The 17,064-nt window shown below is 72.2% G+C and overlaps 7 non-coding genes across 7 annotated transcripts; all 7 read left to right on the top strand.

Annotated features, from left to right (window-relative positions):
- The first annotated feature begins 62 nt into the window (after window positions 1-62).
- On the top strand, window positions 63-156 carry LOC146406661 (small nucleolar RNA SNORD116). The gene has a single exon (XR_014833907.1). It is a non-coding gene; the product is annotated as a small nucleolar RNA SNORD116 (small nucleolar RNA).
- Window positions 157-2,764: 2,608 nt separating this feature from the next.
- LOC146406660 (small nucleolar RNA SNORD116) lies at window positions 2,765-2,858 on the top strand. The gene has a single exon (XR_014833906.1). It is a non-coding gene; the product is annotated as a small nucleolar RNA SNORD116 (small nucleolar RNA).
- Window positions 2,859-5,465: 2,607 nt separating this feature from the next.
- On the top strand, window positions 5,466-5,559 carry LOC146406659 (small nucleolar RNA SNORD116). Its single transcript, XR_014833904.1, has one exon. It is a non-coding gene; the product is annotated as a small nucleolar RNA SNORD116 (small nucleolar RNA).
- A 2,608-nt stretch (window positions 5,560-8,167) lies between these two features.
- On the top strand, window positions 8,168-8,261 carry LOC146406658 (small nucleolar RNA SNORD116). Its single transcript, XR_014833898.1, has one exon. It is a non-coding gene; the product is annotated as a small nucleolar RNA SNORD116 (small nucleolar RNA).
- A 2,608-nt stretch (window positions 8,262-10,869) lies between these two features.
- LOC146406657 (small nucleolar RNA SNORD116) lies at window positions 10,870-10,963 on the top strand. Its single transcript, XR_014833897.1, has one exon. It is a non-coding gene; the product is annotated as a small nucleolar RNA SNORD116 (small nucleolar RNA).
- A 2,608-nt stretch (window positions 10,964-13,571) lies between these two features.
- Window positions 13,572-13,665, top strand: LOC146406656 (small nucleolar RNA SNORD116). Its single transcript, XR_014833889.1, has one exon. It is a non-coding gene; the product is annotated as a small nucleolar RNA SNORD116 (small nucleolar RNA).
- Window positions 13,666-16,273: 2,608 nt separating this feature from the next.
- On the top strand, window positions 16,274-16,367 carry LOC146406655 (small nucleolar RNA SNORD116). Its single transcript, XR_014833883.1, has one exon. It is a non-coding gene; the product is annotated as a small nucleolar RNA SNORD116 (small nucleolar RNA).
- Window positions 16,368-17,064: the final 697 nt, after the last annotated feature.

Here is a 17,064-nt window from a genome sequence, read left to right as displayed (position 1 = left end):
TGGCTGGCCGTCCCGGCGGTGGGGGCTGTGGCGGTGGCCGTCCCGCGGGTGTGCCCGTGCTCGGATCGATGATGACACCCACAAACGCATTCCTTGGAAAATCTGAACAAAATGAGTGAGAACTCACTACCGTCTCCTCATCGCAAACTGAGGTCCGGCACGTGGCTCCCACAGGGGCCGTCGGGGGAGGGTCCCGTTGCCTTGGCTCCCTTGGGTGCGTGCAGCCCTGGGGCGCAGGTGGGGGCAGGCAGGCCTCCGGTGGCCGCGGAGGGCCATGGGGAGAGGAGCCTTGGGGCTGGCCTCCTCGAGGGCAGCCCCGGGGCCCCGGGGCCCCGGTGCCCGGCGGGAAAGCCTTGGGAGTGGCAGGCCCAGTGTGGGGTGGGCTGCCTGCGGTGTGTGTGAGCGCCGCTGGGCTCTCAGGCCTGCGGCTGCCTCCGTGAGGCCTCCGCGGGGTCCTGCCCGGGGTGTCGGGCGCAGAGGGTGTCTGTAGGTTGCGGGTGAGCAGCGGGGGCCTTGGCCTCGGCGGGACTGCCGACCCAGGTTCTGGTGGGGAGAGAGGAGGCAGGCCGGGGGGCCTTGCCGAGATGGCCGTTTGGGCGGGGTCGGACGCCTTGGCCTGGGCCTTCACGGGGTCGGCGGGGCTGCCAGTGCCTTTCCCTCGCAGAGTCCTTGGTGGTCATCGAGAACCCTGGAGCCCCTGCGGCATTTCCCAGAGACGTGGAGGCGGTGGGGCGCCAGGTGGCCCTGGGCGGTGCCGAGTCGGCCGCGGACTGGGGTCGAGAGAAGTGCAGGAGGGCCAGAGGTCCTGGGCCAGTGTGCGCAGAGCACCGTGAGGGGGAGTGTTGGGTGCCCGGGGCGGCAGTGCCTTCAGGGCGGCCTGGGCTATGATGTGGGATATCCTCAGAGATTTGGGCGGCGCGTGGAAGGCAGGACGCAGGGGTCCCGGGCACGTGAATGGGAGCTGGGTGCCTGTGCCCTGGCCGGTCATGGGTGCCGGCGGGGCAGAGAAGTGTGAGCCCGCGGCCAGCTCCCGGGGCCGCTAAGGTGTCCACACACGAGGCTGGGCATTGAGGCCGTGCGGCGCCTCTGCCCTGGCTGAGGCCGTGTTCCCGGGGAGGGAGGACAGGGAGTTGCGCAGTGGGAGGCAGTGTGATGTTGATACCCAGCAGAGCTAGCCACGCCTGCGGACTGGAGCCCAGCCGAGCTGGTGCCGGGCGGGAGCTGGTGGCAAGGAGGGAGTCTGCTGTGGAGGAAAGGGGGCAGGCGGCGGCGGAAGGGGCGTGAGTTTCGGTGCGAGGGTCCCGCTGGGCCCAGGGTCTAGTGCGTCTCCCGTGGAGATGCTGGTGCTGGAGTTAGGGAGGCCTGGGTGTGCATGGGTGTGGCACGCAAAGGAGAGGGTCCCATGGGGCCCGGCGGGCCTTCCGGTGCTGGCGGCGGGGCTGTGGCGTGTGCCTTGCGTGGGGCCCGAGCGCCCAACTGGTGGCAGGCTCCGGGCGCCCGGCGGCAGGCGGTCTGTGCGGGTTGCGTTGTGTCCGGTGGACAGGCGGCAGCCGTGGGGCGGGGTTTGGGGCAGGCAGGCCTCCGGTGTCCCCAGGGTGCCCCGGGGAGACCTGCCTGAGGGACCCAGGTCCCGCGCGCCAGGGGGCCTGGTGTGGCGGGCCTGGAGGGTGAAGGGCGAGCGACCCGAGCCCACAGCCTGGCGGCAGGGGACGCCACTCGCCATTGGCGGTCAGGGCGAGGTGCGGCCCTGCGGGGTCTCGCCCAGGCTCCAGGGCCCTTGGGGTCCCGGAGGGTCCAGCAGAAGGGTCTCTGTTTTGCCCCGGGTCCTGAGAGCGTGCTGGGGATAGCAGGGGTGGAGTGCAGGTGTGCCCATGGGCACCCCGGGTCCAGGGCCTGCGGAGCCGCTCTCGGGGCGGAGACCTTGCCCCCAGGGGCACGTCAGCGGTCCTGAGCTGAGGCTCCTGCAGAGCACTCTGGGCCGCGTGTGTCTCTGCCTGCGTGGGCAGGCAGTGTCGGTGGCCGGAGCGAGGGTGTTTTCCCATCGGGGTGAGAGGGAGAGCCCCAGGGTGGGCCTGGGGGCGGAATCGGACTCGGGGTTGGGGTGGACTCTTCTGAAGCTGGGAGGGGTGCGGGTGGGCAGGGCCTTAGGGAGCCTGAGGGAGGCGCGGTTCCTGGTGTGGCGAGGCGGCGGCAGCCCGTGTCGCGCTGTGGCGCCCCAGCGAAGGGGCAGTGCTGGCCACTCGTGTGGCCCTTTGGCTGCTGGCACCCAGTGAGAGGGGGGAGGCCAGGGACAGGTGGCAGCCAGGCTGCCCACAGGCCCTGGGCGGTGGGGGGCCCGGCCCCTGTGCCTTGGGCAGCCGGGCCCCTTGCTGAGGCGTGCTTGCGCGTGTCCGTTGTCGCCCTCACCCAGCTGCTGCGGCGGAGAGACGGAGGCCAGCGCGGGGAGCGGAAGCCGGAGCCTGTCGGGAGCGACCCCGGGAAGGCCAGTCCCTCCTGCCGGAGGGAGGCGTGTTGGCGTGCGGCCGGTGGCGGGATCGATGGCCACCTGGTAGGCGATGGTAAGCGGCAGTGGCCTGCGCCAAGGTAGCCCCCGGGGGGCGGTGTGTGGCGCCCGGACCCGCACCCTGAGCTCCCGGGGGTGGAGCTGTCCTGCTTGCCCGCGGTTGGGCTCGGGAGCCTGCGGGCCGCGGCCAGGAGGGAGCTGGCTGGCCGTCCCGGCGGTGGGGGCTGTGGCGGTGGCCGTCCCGCGGGTGTGCCCGTGCTCGGATCGATGATGACACCCACAAACGCATTCCTTGGAAAATCTGAACAAAATGAGTGAGAACTCACTACCGTCTCCTCATCGCAAACTGAGGTCCGGCACGTGGCTCCCACAGGGGACGTCGGGGGAGGGTCCCGTTGCCTTGGCTCCCTTGGGTGCGTGCAGCCCTGGGGCGCAGGTGGGGGCAGGCAGGCCTCCGGTGGCCGCGGAGGGCCATGGGGTGAGGAGCCTTGGGGCTGGCCTCCTCGAGGGCAGCCCCGGGGCCCCGGGGCCCCGGTGCCCGGCGGAAAGCCTTGGGAGTGGCAGGCCCAGTGTGGGGTGGGCTGCCTGCGGTGTGTGTGAGCGCCGCTGGGCTCTCAGGCCTGCGGCTGCCTCCGTGAGGCCTCCGCGGGGTCCTGCCCGGGGTGTCGGGCGCAGAGGGTGTCTGTAGGTTGCGGGTGAGCAGCGGGGGCCTTGGCCTCGGCGGGACTGCCGACACAGGTTCTGGTGGGGAGAGAGGAGGCAGGCCGGGGGGCCTTGCCGAGATGGCCTTTTGGGCGGGGTCGGACGCCTTGGCCTGGGCCTTCACGGGGTCGGCGGGGCTGCCAGTGCCTTTCCCTCGCAGAGTCCTTGGTGGTCATCGAGAACCCTGGAGCCCCTGCGGCATTTCCCAGAGAGGTGGAGGCGTTGGGGCGCCAGGTGGCCCTGGGCGGTGCCGAGTCGGCCGCGGACTGGGGTCGAGAGAAGTGCAGGAGGGCCAGAGGTCCTGGGCCAGTGTGCGCAGAGCACCGTGAGGGGGAGTGTTGGGTGCCCGGGGCGGCAGTGCCTTCAGGGCGGCCTGGGCTATGATGTGGGATATCCTCAGAGATTTGGGCGGCGCGTGGAAGGCAGGACGGAGGGGTCCCGGGCACGTGAATGGGAGCTGGGTGCCTGTGCCCTGGCCGGTCATGGGTGCCGGCGGGGCAGAGAAGTGTGAGCCCGCGGCCAGCTCCCGGGGCCGCTAAGGTGTCCACACACGAGGCTGGGCATTGAGGCCGTGCGGCGCCTCTGCCCTGGCTGAGGCCGTGTTCCCGGGGAGGGAGGACAGGGAGTTGCGCAGTGGGAGGCAGTGTGATGTTGATACCCAGCAGAGCTAGCCACGCCTGCGGACTGGAGCCCAGCCGAGCTGGTGCCGGGCGGGAGCTGGTGGCAAGGAGGGAGTCTGCTGTGGAGGAAAGGGGGCAGGCGGCGGCGGAAGGGGCGTGAGTTTCGGTGCGAGGGTCCCGCTGGGCCCAGGGTCTAGTGCGTCTCCCGTGGAGATGCTGGTGCTGGAGTTAGGGAGGCCTGGGTGTGCATGGGTGTGGCACGCAAAGGAGAGGGTCCCATGGGGCCCGGCGGGCCTTCCGGTGCTGGCGGCGGGGCTGTGGCGTGTGCCTTGCGTGGGGCCCGAGCGCCCAACTGGTGGCAGGCTCCGGGCGCCCGGCGGCAGGCGGTCTGTGCGGGTTGCGTTGTGTCCGGTGGACAGGCGGCAGCCGTGGGGCGGGGTTTGGGGCAGGCAGGCCTCCGGTGTCCCCAGGGTGCCCCGGGGAGACCTGCCTGAGGGACCCAGGTCCCGCGCGCCAGGGGGCCTGGTGTGGCGGGCCTGGAGGGTGAAGGGCGAGCGACCCGAGCCCACAGCCTGGCGGCAGGGGACGCCCCTGGCCATTGGCGGTCAGGGCGAGGTGCGGCCCTGCGGGGTCTCGCACAGGCTCCAGGGCCCTTGGGGTCCCGGAGGGTCCAGCAGAAGGGTCTGTGTTTTGCCCGGGGTCCTGAGAGCGTGCTGGGGATAGCAGGGGTGGAGTGCAGGTGTGCCCATGGGCGCCCCGGGTCCAGGGCCCGCGGAGCCGCTCTCGGGGCGGAGACCTTGCCCCCAGGGGCACGTCAGCGGTCCTGAGGTGAGGCTCCTGCAGAGCACTCTGGGCCGCGTGTGTCTCTCCCTGCGTGGGCAGGCAGTGTCGGTGGCCGGAGCGAGGGTGTTTTCCCATCGGGGTGAGAGGGAGAGCCCCAGGGTGGGCCTGGGGGCGGAATCGGACTCGGGGTTGGGGTGGACTCTTCTGAAGCTGGGAGGGGTGCGGGTGGGCAGGGCCTTAGGGAGCCTGAGGGAGGCGCGGTTCCTGGTGTGGCGAGGCGGCGGCAGCCCGTGTCGCGCTGTGGCGCCCCAGCGAAGGGGCAGTGCTGGCCACTCGTGTGGCCCTTTGGCTGCTGGCACCCAGTGAGAGGGGGGAGGCCAGGGACAGGTGGCAGCCAGGCTGCCCACAGGCCCTGGGCGGTGGGGGGCCCGGCCCCTGTGCCTTGGGCAGCCGGGCCCCTTGCTGAGGCGTGCTTGCGCGTGTCCGTTGTCGCCCTCACCCAGCTGCTGCGGCGGAGAGACGGAGGCCAGCGCGGGGAGCGGAAGCCGGAGCCTGTCGGGAGCGACCCCGGGAAGGCCAGTCCCTCCTGCCGGAGGGAGGCGTGTTGGCGTGCGGCCGGTGGCGGGATCGATGGCCACCTGGTAGGCGATGGTAAGCGGCAGTGGCCTGCGCCAAGGTAGCCCCCGGGGGGCGGTGTGTGGCGCCCGGACCCGCACCCTGAGCTCCCGGGGGTGGAGCTGTCCTGCTTGCCCGCGGTTGGGCTCGGGAGCCTGCGGGCCGCGGCCAGGAGGGAGCTGGCTGGCCGTCCCGGCGGTGGGGGCTGTGGCGGTGGCCGTCCCGCGGGTGTGCCCGTGCTCGGATCGATGATGACACCCACAAACGCATTCCTTGGAAAATCTGAACAAAATGAGTGAGAACTCACTACCGTCTCCTCATCGCAAACTGAGGTCCGGCACGTGGCTCCCATAGGGGACGTCGGGGGAGGGTCCCGTTGCCTTGGCTCCCTTGGGTGCGTGCAGCCCTGGGGCGCAGGTGGGGGCAGGCAGGCCTCCGGTGGCCGCGGAGGGCCATGGGGAGAGGAGCCTTGGGGCTGGCCTCCTCGAGGGCAGCCCCGGGGCCCCGGGGCCCCGGTGCCCGGCGGGAAAGCCTTGGGAGTGGCAGGCCCAGTGTGGGGTGGGCTGCCTGCGGTGTGTGTGAGCGCCGCTGGGCTCTCAGGCCTGCGGCTGCCTCCGTGAGGCCTCCGCGGGGTCCTGCCCGGGGTGTCGGGCGCAGAGGGTGTCTGTAGGTTGCGGGTGAGCAGCGGGGGCCTTGGCCTCGGCGGGACTGCCGACCCAGGTTCTGGTGGGGAGAGAGGAGGCCGGCCGGGGGGCCTTGCCGAGATGGCCGTTTGGGCGGGGTCGGACGCCTTGGCCTGGGCCTTCACGGGGTCGGCGGGGCTGCCAGTGCCTTTCCCTCGCAGAGTCCTTGGTGGTCATCGAGAACCCTGGAGCCCCTGCGGCATTTCCCAGAGACGTGGAGGCGGTGGGGCGCCAGGTGGCCCTGGGCGGTGCCGAGTCGGCCGCGGACTGGGGTCGAGAGAAGTGCAGGAGGGCCAGAGGTCCTGGGCCAGTGTGCGCAGAGCACCGTGAGGGGGAGTGTTGGGTGCCCGGGGCGGCAGTGCCTTCAGGGCGGCCTGGGCTATGATGTGGGATATCCTCAGAGATTTGGGCGGCGCGTGGAAGGCAGGACGCAGGGGTCCCGGGCACGTGAATGGGAGCTGGGTGCCTGTGCCCTGGCCGGTCATGGGTGCCGGCGGGGCAGAGAAGTGTGAGCCCGCGGCCAGCTCCCGGGGCCGCTAAGGTGTCCACACACGAGGCTGGGCATTGAGGCCGTGCGGCGCCTCTGCCCTGGCTGAGGCCGTGTTCCCGGGGAGGGAGGACAGGGAGTTGCGCAGTGGGAGGCAGTGTGATGTTGATACCCAGCAGAGCTAGCCACGCCTGCGGACTGGAGCCCAGCCGAGCTGGTGCCGGGCGGGAGCTGGTGGCAAGGTGGGAGTCTGCTGTGGAGGAAAGGGGGCAGGCGGCGGCGGAAGGGGCGTGAGTTTCGGTGCGAGGGTCCCGCTGGGCCCAGGGTCTAGTGCGTCTCCCGTGGAGATGCTGGTGCTGGAGTTAGGGAGGCCTGGGTGTGCATGGGTGTGGCACGCAAAGGAGAGGGTCCCATGGGGCCCGGCGGGCCTTCCGGTGCTGGCGGCGGGGCTGTGGCGTGTGCCTTGCGTGGGGCCCGAGCGCCCAACTGGTGGCAGGCTCCGGGCGCCCGGCGGCAGGCGGTCTGTGCGGGTTGCGTTGTGTCCGGTGGACAGGCGGCAGCCGTGGGGCGGGGTTTGGGGCAGGCAGGCCTCCGGTGTCCCCAGGGTGCCCCGGGGAGACCTGCCTGAGGGACCCAGGTCCCGCGCGCCAGGGGGCCTGGTGTGGCGGGCCTGGAGGGTGAAGGGCGAGCGACCCGAGCCCACAGCCTGGCGGCAGGGGACGCCCCTGGCCATTGGCGGTCAGGGCGAGGTGCGGCCCTGCGGGGTCTCGCACAGGCTCCAGGGCCCTTGGGGTCCCGGAGGGTCCAGCAGAAGGGTCTGTGTTTTGCCCGGGGTCCTGAGAGCGTGCTAGGGATAGCAGGGGTGGAGTGCAGGTGTGCCCATGGGCGCCCCGGGTCCAGGGCCCGCGGAGCCGCTCTCGGGGCGGAGACCTTGCCCCCAGGGGCACGTCAGCGGTCCTGAGGTGAGGCTCCTGCAGAGCACTCTGGGCCGCGTGTGTCTCTCCCTGCGTGGGCAGGCAGTGTCGGTGGCCGGAGCGAGGGTGTTTTCCCATCGGGGTGAGAGGGAGAGCCCCAGGGTGGGCCTGGGGGCGGAATCGGACTCGGGGTTGGGGTGGACTCTTCTGAAGCTGGGAGGGGTGCGGGTGGGCAGGGCCTTAGGGAGCCTGAGGGAGGCGCGGTTCCTGGTGTGGCGAGGCGGCGGCAGCCCGTGTCGCGCTGTGGCGCCCCAGCGAAGGGGCAGTGCTGGCCACTCGTGTGGCCCTTTGGCTGCTGGCACCCAGTGAGAGGGGGGAGGCCAGGGACAGGTGGCAGCCAGGCTGCCCACAGGCCCTGGGCGGTGGGGGGCCCGGCCCCTGTGCCTTGGGCAGCCGGGCCCCTTGCTGAGGCGTGCTTGCGCGTGTCCGTTGTCGCCCTCACCCAGCTGCTGCGGCGGAGAGACGGAGGCCAGCGCGGGGAGCGGAAGCCGGAGCCTGTCGGGAGCGACCCCGGGAAGGCCAGTCCCTCCTGCCGGAGGGAGGCGTGTTGGCGTGCGGCCGGTGGCGGGATCGATGGCCACCTGGTAGGCGATGGTAAGCGGCAGTGGCCTGCGCCAAGGTAGCCCCCGGGGGGCGGTGTGTGGCGCCCGGACCCGCACCCTGAGCTCCCGGGGGTGGAGCTGTCCTGCTTGCCCGCGGTTGGGCTCGGGAGCCTGCGGGCCGCGGCCAGGAGGGAGCTGGCTGGCCGTCCCGGCGGTGGGGGCTGTGGCGGTGGCCGTCCCGCGGGTGTGCCCGTGCTCGGATCGATGATGACACCCACAAACGCATTCCTTGGAAAATCTGAACAAAATGAGTGAGAACTCACTACCGTCTCCTCATCGCAAACTGAGGTCCGGCACGTGGCTCCCATAGGGGACGTCGGGGGAGGGTCCCGTTGCCTTGGCTCCCTTGGGTGCGTGCAGCCCTGGGGCGCAGGTGGGGGCAGGCAGGCCTCCGGTGGCCGCGGAGGGCCATGGGGAGAGGAGCCTTGGGGCTGGCCTCCTCGAGGGCAGCCCCGGGGCCCCGGGGCCCCGGTGCCCGGCGGGAAAGCCTTGGGAGTGGCAGGCCCAGTGTGGGGTGGGCTGCCTGCGGTGTGTGTGAGCGCCGCTGGGCTCTCAGGCCTGCGGCTGCCTCCGTGAGGCCTCCGCGGGGTCCTGCCCGGGGTGTCGGGCGCAGAGGGTGTCTGTAGGTTGCGGGTGAGCAGCGGGGGCCTTGGCCTCGGCGGGACTGCCGACCCAGGTTCTGGTGGGGAGAGAGGAGGCCGGCCGGGGGGCCTTGCCGAGATGGCCGTTTGGGCGGGGTCGGACGCCTTGGCCTGGGCCTTCACGGGGTCGGCGGGGCTGCCAGTGCCTTTCCCTCGCAGAGTCCTTGGTGGTCATCGAGAACCCTGGAGCCCCTGCGGCATTTCCCAGAGACGTGGAGGCGGTGGGGCGCCAGGTGGCCCTGGGCGGTGCCGAGTCGGCCGCGGACTGGGGTCGAGAGAAGTGCAGGAGGGCCAGAGGTCCTGGACCAGTGTGCGCAGAGCACCGTGAGGGGGAGTGTTGGGTGCCCGGGGCGGCAGTGCCTTCAGGGCGGCCTGGGCTATGATGTGGGATATCCTCAGAGATTTGGGCGGCGCGTGGAAGGCAGGACGGAGGGGTCCCGGGCACGTGAATGGGAGCTGGGTGCCTGTGCCCTGGCCGGTCATGGGTGCCGGCGGGGCAGAGAAGTGTGAGCCCGCGGCCAGCTCCCGGGGCCGCTAAGGTGTCCACACACGAGGCTGGGCATTGAGGCCGTGCGGCGCCTCTGCCCTGGCTGAGGCCGTGTTCCCGGGGAGGGAGGACAGGGAGTTGCGCAGTGGGAGGCAGTGTGATGTTGATACCCAGCAGAGCTAGCCACGCCTGCGGACTGGAGCCCAGCCGAGCTGGTGCCGGGCGGGAGCTGGTGGCAAGGTGGGAGTCTGCTGTGGAGGAAAGGGGGCAGGCGGCGGCGGAAGGGGCGTGAGTTTCGGTGCGAGGGTCCCGCTGGGCCCAGGGTCTAGTGCGTCTCCCGTGGAGATGCTGGTGCTGGAGTTAGGGAGGCCTGGGTGTGCATGGGTGTGGCACGCAAAGGAGAGGGTCCCATGGGGCCCGGCGGGCCTTCCGGTGCTGGCGGCGGGGCTGTGGCGTGTGCCTTGCGTGGGGCCCGAGCGCCCAACTGGTGGCAGGCTCCGGGCGCCCGGCGGCAGGCGGTCTGTGCGGGTTGCGTTGTGTCCGGTGGACAGGCGGCAGCCGTGGGGCGGGGTTTGGGGCAGGCAGGCCTCCGGTGTCCCCAGGGTGCCCCGGGGAGACCTGCCTGAGGGACCCAGGTCCCGCGCGCCAGGGGGCCTGGTGTGGCGGGCCTGGAGGGTGAAGGGCGAGCGACCCGAGCCCACAGCCTGGCGGCAGGGGACGCCCCTGGCCATTGGCGGTCAGGGCGAGGTGCGGCCCTGCGGGGTCTCGCACAGGCTCCAGGGCCCTTGGGGTCCCGGAGGGTCCAGCAGAAGGGTCTGTGTTTTGCCTGGGGTCCTGAGAGCGTGCTGGGGATAGCAGGGGTGGAGTGCAGGTGTGCCCATGGGCGCCCCGGGTCCAGGGCCCGCGGAGCCGCTCTCGGGGCGGAGACCTTGCCCCCAGGGGCACGTCAGCGGTCCTGAGGTGAGGCTCCTGCAGAGCACTCTGGGCCGCGTGTGTCTCTCCCTGCGTGGGCAGGCAGTGTCGGTGGCCGGAGCGAGGGTGTTTTCCCATCGGGGTGAGAGGGAGAGCCCCAGGGTGGGCCTGGGGGCGGAATCGGACTCGGGGTTGGGGTGGACTCTTCTGAAGCTGGGAGGGGTGCGGGTGGGCAGGGCCTTAGGGAGCCTGAGGGAGGCGCGGTTCCTGGTGTGGCGAGGCGGCGGCAGCCCGTGTCGCGCTGTGGCGCCCCAGCGAAGGGGCAGTGCTGGCCACTCGTGTGGCCCTTTGGCTGCTGGCACCCAGTGAGAGGGGGGAGGCCAGGGACAGGTGGCAGCCAGGCTGCCCACAGGCCCTGGGCGGTGGGGGGCCCGGCCCCTGTGCCTTGGGCAGCCGGGCCCCTTGCTGAGGCGTGCTTGCGCGTGTCCGTTGTCGCCCTCACCCAGCTGCTGCGGCGGAGAGACGGAGGCCAGCGCGGGGAGCGGAAGCCGGAGCCTGTCGGGAGCGACCCCGGGAAGGCCAGTCCCTCCTGCCGGAGGGAGGCGTGTTGGCGTGCGGCCGGTGGCGGGATCGATGGCCACCTGGTAGGCGATGGTAAGCGGCAGTGGCCTGCGCCAAGGTAGCCCCCGGGGGGCGGTGTGTGGCGCCCGGACCCGCACCCTGAGCTCCCGGGGGTGGAGCTGTCCTGCTTGCCCGCGGTTGTGCTCGGGAGCCTGCGGGCCGCGGCCAGGAGGGAGCTGGCTGGCCGTCCCGGCGGTGGGGGCTGTGGCGGTGGCCGTCCCGCGGGTGTGCCCGTGCTCGGATCGATGATGACACCCACAAACGCATTCCTTGGAAAATCTGAACAAAATGAGTGAGAACTCACTACCGTCTCCTCATCGCAAACTGAGGTCCGGCACGTGGCTCCCACAGGGGACGTCGGGGGAGGGTCCCGTTGCCTTGGCTCCCTTGGGTGCGTGCAGCCCTGGGGCGCAGGTGGGGGCAGGCAGGCCTCCGGTGGCCGCGGAGGGCCATGGGGAGAGGAGCCTTGGGGCTGGCCTCCTCGCGGGCAGCCCCGGGGCCCCGGGGCCCCGGTGCCCGGCGGGAAAGCCTTGGGAGTGGCAGGCCCAGTGTGGGGTGGGCTGCCTGCGGTGTGTGTGAGCGCCGCTGGGCTCTCAGGCCTGCGGCTGCCTCCGTGAGGCCTCCGCGGGGTCCTGCCCGCGGTGTCGGGCGCAGAGGGTGTCTGTAGGTTGCGGGTGAGCAGCGGGGGCCTTGGCCTCGGCGGGACTGCCGACCCAGGTTCTGGTGGGGAGAGAGGAGGCCGGCCGGCGGGCCTTGCCGAGATGGCCGTTTGGGCGGGGTCGGACGCCTTGGCCTGGGCCTTCACGGGGTCGGCGGGGCTGCCAGTGCCTTTCCCTCGCAGAGTCCTTGGTGGTCATCGAGAACCCTGGAGCCCCTGCAGCATTTCCCACAGACGTGGAGGCGGTGGGGCGCCAGGTGGCCCTGGGCGGTGCCGAGTCGGCCGCGGACTGGGGTCGAGAGAAGTGCAGGAGGGCCAGAGGTCCTGGACCAGTGTGCGCAGAGCACCGTGAGGGGGAGTGTTGGGTGCCCGGGGCGGCAGTGCCTTCAGGGCGGCCTGGGCTATGATGTGGGATATCCTCAGAGATTTGGGCGGCGCGTGGAAGGCAGGACGGAGGGGTCCCGGGCACGTGAATGGGAGCTGGGTGCCTGTGCCCTGGCCGGTCATGGGTGCCGGCGGGGCAGAGAAGTGTGAGCCCGCGGCCAGCTCCCGGGGCCGCTAAGGTGTCCACACACGAGGCTGGGCATTGAGGCCGTGCGGCGCCTCTGCCCTGGCTGAGGCCGTGTTCCCGGGGAGGGAGGACAGGGAGTTGCGCAGTGGGAGGCAGTGTGATGTTGATACCCAGCAGAGCTAGCCACGCCTGCGGACTGGAGCCCAGCCGAGCTGGTGCCGGGCGGGAGCTGGTGGCAAGGAGGGAGTCTGCTGTGGAGGAAAGGGGGCAGGCGGCGGCGGAAGGGGCGTGAGTTTCGGTGCGAGGGTCCCGCTGGGCCCAGGGTCTAGTGCGTCTCCCGTGGAGATGCTGGTGCTGGAGTTAGGGAGGCCTGGGTGTGCATGGGTGTGGCACGCAAAGGAGAGGGTCCCATGGGGCCCGGCGGGCCTTCCGGTGCTGGCGGCGGGGCTGTGGCGTGTGCCTTGCGTGGGGCCCGAGCGCCCAACTGGTGGCAGGCTCCGGGCGCCCGGCGGCAGGCGGTCTGTGCGGGTTGCGTTGTGTCCGGTGGACAGGCGGCAGCCGTGGGGCGGGGTTTGGGGCAGGCAGGCCTCCGGTGTCCCCAGGGTGCCCCGGGGAGACCTGCCTGAGGGACCCAGGTCCCGCGCGCCAGGGGGCCTGGTGTGGCGGGCCTGGAGGGTGAAGGGCGAGCGACCCGAGCCCACAGCCTGGCGGCAGGGGACGCCCCTGGCCATTGGCGGTCAGGGCGAGGTGCGGCCCTGCGGGGTCTCGCCCAGGCTCCAGGGCCCTTGGGGTCCCGGAGGGTCCAGCAGAAGGGTCTGTGTTTTGCCCGGGGTCCTGAGAGCGTGCTGGGGATAGCAGGGGTGGAGTGCAGGTGTGCCCATGGGCGCCCCGGGTCCAGGGCCCGCGGAGCCGCTCTCGGGGCGGAGACCTTGCCCCCAGGGGCACGTCAGCGGTCCTGAGGTGAGGCTCCTGCAGAGCACTCTGGGCCGCGTGTGTCTCTCCCTGCGTGGGCAGGCAGTGTCGGTGGCCGGAGCGAGGGTGTTTTCCCATCGGGGTGAGAGGGAGAGCCCCAGGGTGGGCCTGGGGGCGGAATCGGACTCGGGGTTGGGGTGGACTCTTCTGAAGTTGGGAGGGGTGCGGGTGGGCAGGGCCTTAGGGAGCCTGAGGGAGGCGCGGTTCCTGGTGTGGCGAGGCGGCGGCAGCCCGTGTCGCGCTGTGGCGCCCCAGCGAAGGGGCAGTGCTGGCCACTCGTGTGGCCCTTTGGCTGCTGGCACCCAGTGAGAGGGGGGAGGCCAGGGACAGGTGGCAGCCAGGCTGCCCACAGGCCCTGGGCGGTGGGGGGCCCGGCCCCTGTGCCTTGGGCAGCCGGGCCCCTTGCTGAGGCGTGCTTGCGCGTGTCCGTTGTCGCCCTCACCCAGCTGCTGCGGCGGAGAGACGGAGGCCAGCGCGGGGAGCGGAAGCCGGAGCCTGTCGGGAGCGACCCCGGGAAGGCCAGTCCCTCCTGCCGGAGGGAGGCGTGTTGGCGTGCGGCCGGTGGCGGGATCGATGGCCACCTGGTAGGCGATGGTAAGCGGCAGTGGCCTGCGCCAAGGTAGCCCCCGGGGGGCGGTGTGTGGCGCCCGGACCCGCACCCTGAGCTCCCGGGGGTGGAGCTGTCCTGCTTGCCCGCGGTTGGGCTCGGGAGCCTGCGGGCCGCGGCCAGGAGGGAGCTGGCTGGCCGTCCCGGCGGTGGGGGCTGTGGCGGTGGCCGTCCCGCGGGTGTGCCCGTGCTCGGATCGATGATGACACCCACAAACGCATTCCTTGGAAAATCTGAACAAAATGAGTGAGAACTCACTACCGTCTCCTCATCGCAAACTGAGGTCCGGCACGTGGCTCCCACAGGGGACGTCGGGGGAGGGTCCCGTTGCCTTGGCTCCCTTGGGTGCGTGCAGCCCTGGGGCGCAGGTGGGGGCAGGCAGGCCTCCGGTGGCCGCGGAGGGCCATGGGGAGAGGAGCCTTGGGGCTGGCCTCCTCGCGGGCAGCCCCGGGGCCCCGGGGCCCCGGTGCCCGGCGGGAAAGCCTTGGGAGTGGCAGGCCCAGTGTGGGGTGGGCTGCCTGCGGTGTGTGTGAGCGCCGCTGGGCTCTCAGGCCTGCGGCTGCCTCCGTGAGGCCTCCGCGGGGTCCTGCCCGCGGTGTCGGGCGCAGAGGGTGTCTGTAGGTTGCGGGTGAGCAGCGGGGGCCTTGGCCTCGGCGGGACTGCCGACCCAGGTTCTGGTGGGGAGAGAGGAGGCCGGCCGGGGGGCCTTGCCGAGATGGCCGTTTGGGCGGGGTCGGACGCCTTGGCCTGGGCCTTCACGGGGTCGGCGGGGCTGCCAGTGCCTTTCCCTCGCAGAGTCCTTGGTGGTCATCGAGAACCCTGGAGCCCCTGCGGCATTTCCCAGAGAGGTGGAGGCGGTGGGGCGCCAGGTGGCCCTGGGCGGTGCCGAGTCGGCCGCGGACTGGGGTCGAGAGAAGTGCAGGAGGGCCAGAGGTCCTGGGCCAGTGTGCGCAGAGCACCGTGAGGGGGAGTGTTGGGTGCCCGGGGCGGCAGGGCCTTCAGGGCGGCCTGGGCTATGATGTGGGATATCCTCAGAGATTTGGGCGGCGCGTGGAAGGCAGGACGGAGGGGTCCCGGGCACGTGAATGGGAGCTGGGTGCCTGTGCCCTGGCCGGTCATGGGTGCCGGCGGGGCAGAGAAGTGTGAGCCCGCGGCCAGCTCCCGGGGCCGCTAAGGTGTCCACACACGAGGCTGGGCATTGAGGCCGTGCGGCGCCTCTGCCCTGGCTGAGGCCGTGTTCCCGGGGAGGGAGGACAGGGAGTTGCGCAGTGGGAGGCAGTGTGATGTTGATACCCAGCAGAGCTAGCCACGCCTGCGGACTGGAGCCCAGCCGAGCTGGTGCCGGGCGGGAGCTGGTGGCAAGGAGGGAGTCTGCTGTGGAGGAAAGGGGGCAGGCGGCGGCGGAAGGGGCGTGAGTTTCGGTGCGAGGGTCCCGCTGGGCCCAGGGTCTAGTGCGTCTCCCGTGGAGATGCTGGTGCTGGAGTTAGGGAGGCCTGGGTGTGCATGGGTGTGGCACGCAAAGGAGAGGGTCCCATGGGGCCCGGCGGGCCTTCCGGTGCTGGCGGCGGGGCTGTGGCGTGTGCCTTGCGTGGGGCCCGAGCGCCCAACTGGTGGCAGGCTCCGGGCGCCCGGCGGCAGGCGGTCTGTGCGGGTTGCGTTGTGTCCGGTGGACAGGCGGCAGCCGTGGGGCGGGGTTTGGGGCAGGCAGGCCTCCGGTGTCCCCAGGGTGCCCCGGGGAGACCTGCCTGAGGGACCCAGGTCCCGCGCGCCAGGGGGCCTGGTGTGGCGGGCCTGGAGGGTGAAGGGCGAGCGACCCGAGCCCACAGCCTGGCGGCAGGGGACGCCCCTGGCCATTGGCGGTCAGGGCGAGGTGCGGCCCTGCGGGGTCTCGCCCAGGCTCCAGGGCCCTTGGGGTCCCGGAGGGTCCAGCAGAAGGGTCTGTGTTTTGCCCGGGGTCCTGAGAGCGTGCTGGGGATAGCAGGGGTGGAGTGCAGGTGTGCCCATGGGCGCCCCGGGTCCAGGGCCCGCGGAGCCGCTCTCGGGGCGGAGACCTTGCCCCCAGGGGCACGTCAGCGGTCCTGAGGTGAGGCTCCTGCAGAGCACTCTGGGCCGCGTGTGTCTCTCCCTGCGTGGGCAGGCAGTGTCGGTGGCCGGAGCGAGGGTGTTTTCCCATCGGGGTGAGAGGGAGAGCCCCAGGGTGGGCCTGGGGGCGGAATCGGACTCGGGGTTGGGGTGGACTCTTCTGAAGCTGGGAGGGGTGCGGGTGGGCAGGGCCTTAGGGAGCCTGAGGGAGGCGCGGTTCCTGGTGTGGCGAGGCGGCGGCAGCCCGTGTCGCGCTGTGGCGCCCCAGCGAAGGGGCAGTGCTGGCCACTCGTGTGGCCCTTTGGCTGCTGGCACCCAGTGAGAGGGGGGAGGCCAGGGACAGGTGGCAGCCAGGCTGCCCACAGGCCCTGGGCGGTGGGGGGCCCGGCCCCTGTGCCTTGGGCAGCCGGGCCCCTTGCTGAGGCGTGCTTGCGCGTGTCCGTTGTCGCCCTCACCCAGCTGCTGCGGCGGAGAGACGGAGGCCAGCGCGGGGAGCGGAAGCCGGAGCCTGTCGGGAGCGACCCCGGGAAGGCCAGTCCCTCCTGCCGGAGGGAGGCGTGTTGGCGTGCGGCCGGTGGCGGGATCGATGGCCACCTGGTAGGCGATGGTAAGCGGCAGTGGCCTGCGCCAAGGTAGCCCCCGGGGGGTGGTGTGTGGCGCCCGGACCCGCACCCTGAGCTCCCGGGGGTGGAGCTGTCCTGCTTGCCCGCGGTTGGGCTCGGGAGCCTGCGGGCCGCGGCCAGGAGGGAGCTGGCTGGCCGTCCCGGCGGTGGGGGCTGTGGCGGTGGCCGTCCCGCGGGTGTGCCCGTGCTCGGATCGATGATGACACCCACAAACGCATTCCTTGGAAAATCTGAACAAAATGAGTGAGAACTCACTACCGTCTCCTCATCGCAAACTGAGGTCCGGCACGTGGCTCCCACAGGGGACGTCGGGGGAGGGTCCCGTTGCCTTGGCTCCCTTGGGTGCGTGCAGCCCTGGGGCGCAGGTGGGGGCAGGCAGGCCTCCGGTGGCCGCGGAGGGCCATGGGGAGAGGAGCCTTGGGGCTGGCCTCCTCGCGGGCAGCCCCGGGGCCCCGGGGCCCCGGTGCCCGGCGGGAAAGCCTTGGGAGTGGCAGGCCCAGTGTGGGGTGGGCTGCCTGCGGTGTGTGTGAGCGCCGCTGGGCTCTCAGGCCTGCGGCTGCCTCCGTGAGGCCTCCGCGGGGTCCTGCCCGGGGTGTCGGGCGCAGAGGGTGTCTGTAGGTTGCGGGTGAGCAGCGGGGGCCTTGGCCTCGGCGGGACTGCCGACCCAGGTTCTGGTGGGGAGAGAGGAGGCCGGCCGGGGGGCCTTGCCGAGATGGCCGTTTGGGCGGTGTCGGACGCCTTGGCCTGGGCCTTCACGGGGTCGGCGGAGCTGCCAGTGCCTTTCCCTCGCAGAGTCCTTGGTGGTCATCGAGAACCCTGGAGCCCCTGCAGCATTTCCCACAGACGTGGAGGCGGTGGGGCGCCAGGTGGCCCTGGGCGGTGCCGAGTCGGCCGCGGACTGGGGTCGAGAGAAGTGCAGGAGGGCCAGAGGTCCTGGGCCAGTGTGCGCAGAGCACCGTGAGGGGGAGTGTTGGGTGCCCG

The sequence above is a fragment of the Sus scrofa genome, chromosome 1 (genome assembly GCF_054392235.1).
Source record: "Sus scrofa isolate SSC_HxYL_T2T_F1_AM1 chromosome 1, Sscrofa_HxYL_maternal_Yorkshire_Landrace_v2.0, whole genome shotgun sequence".
Classification (NCBI taxonomy): domain Eukaryota; kingdom Metazoa; phylum Chordata; class Mammalia; order Artiodactyla; family Suidae; genus Sus; species Sus scrofa.
The sequence above is the reverse complement of the archived record's forward strand: the minus strand, read 5'-3'. Positions and strand labels throughout refer to the sequence as shown.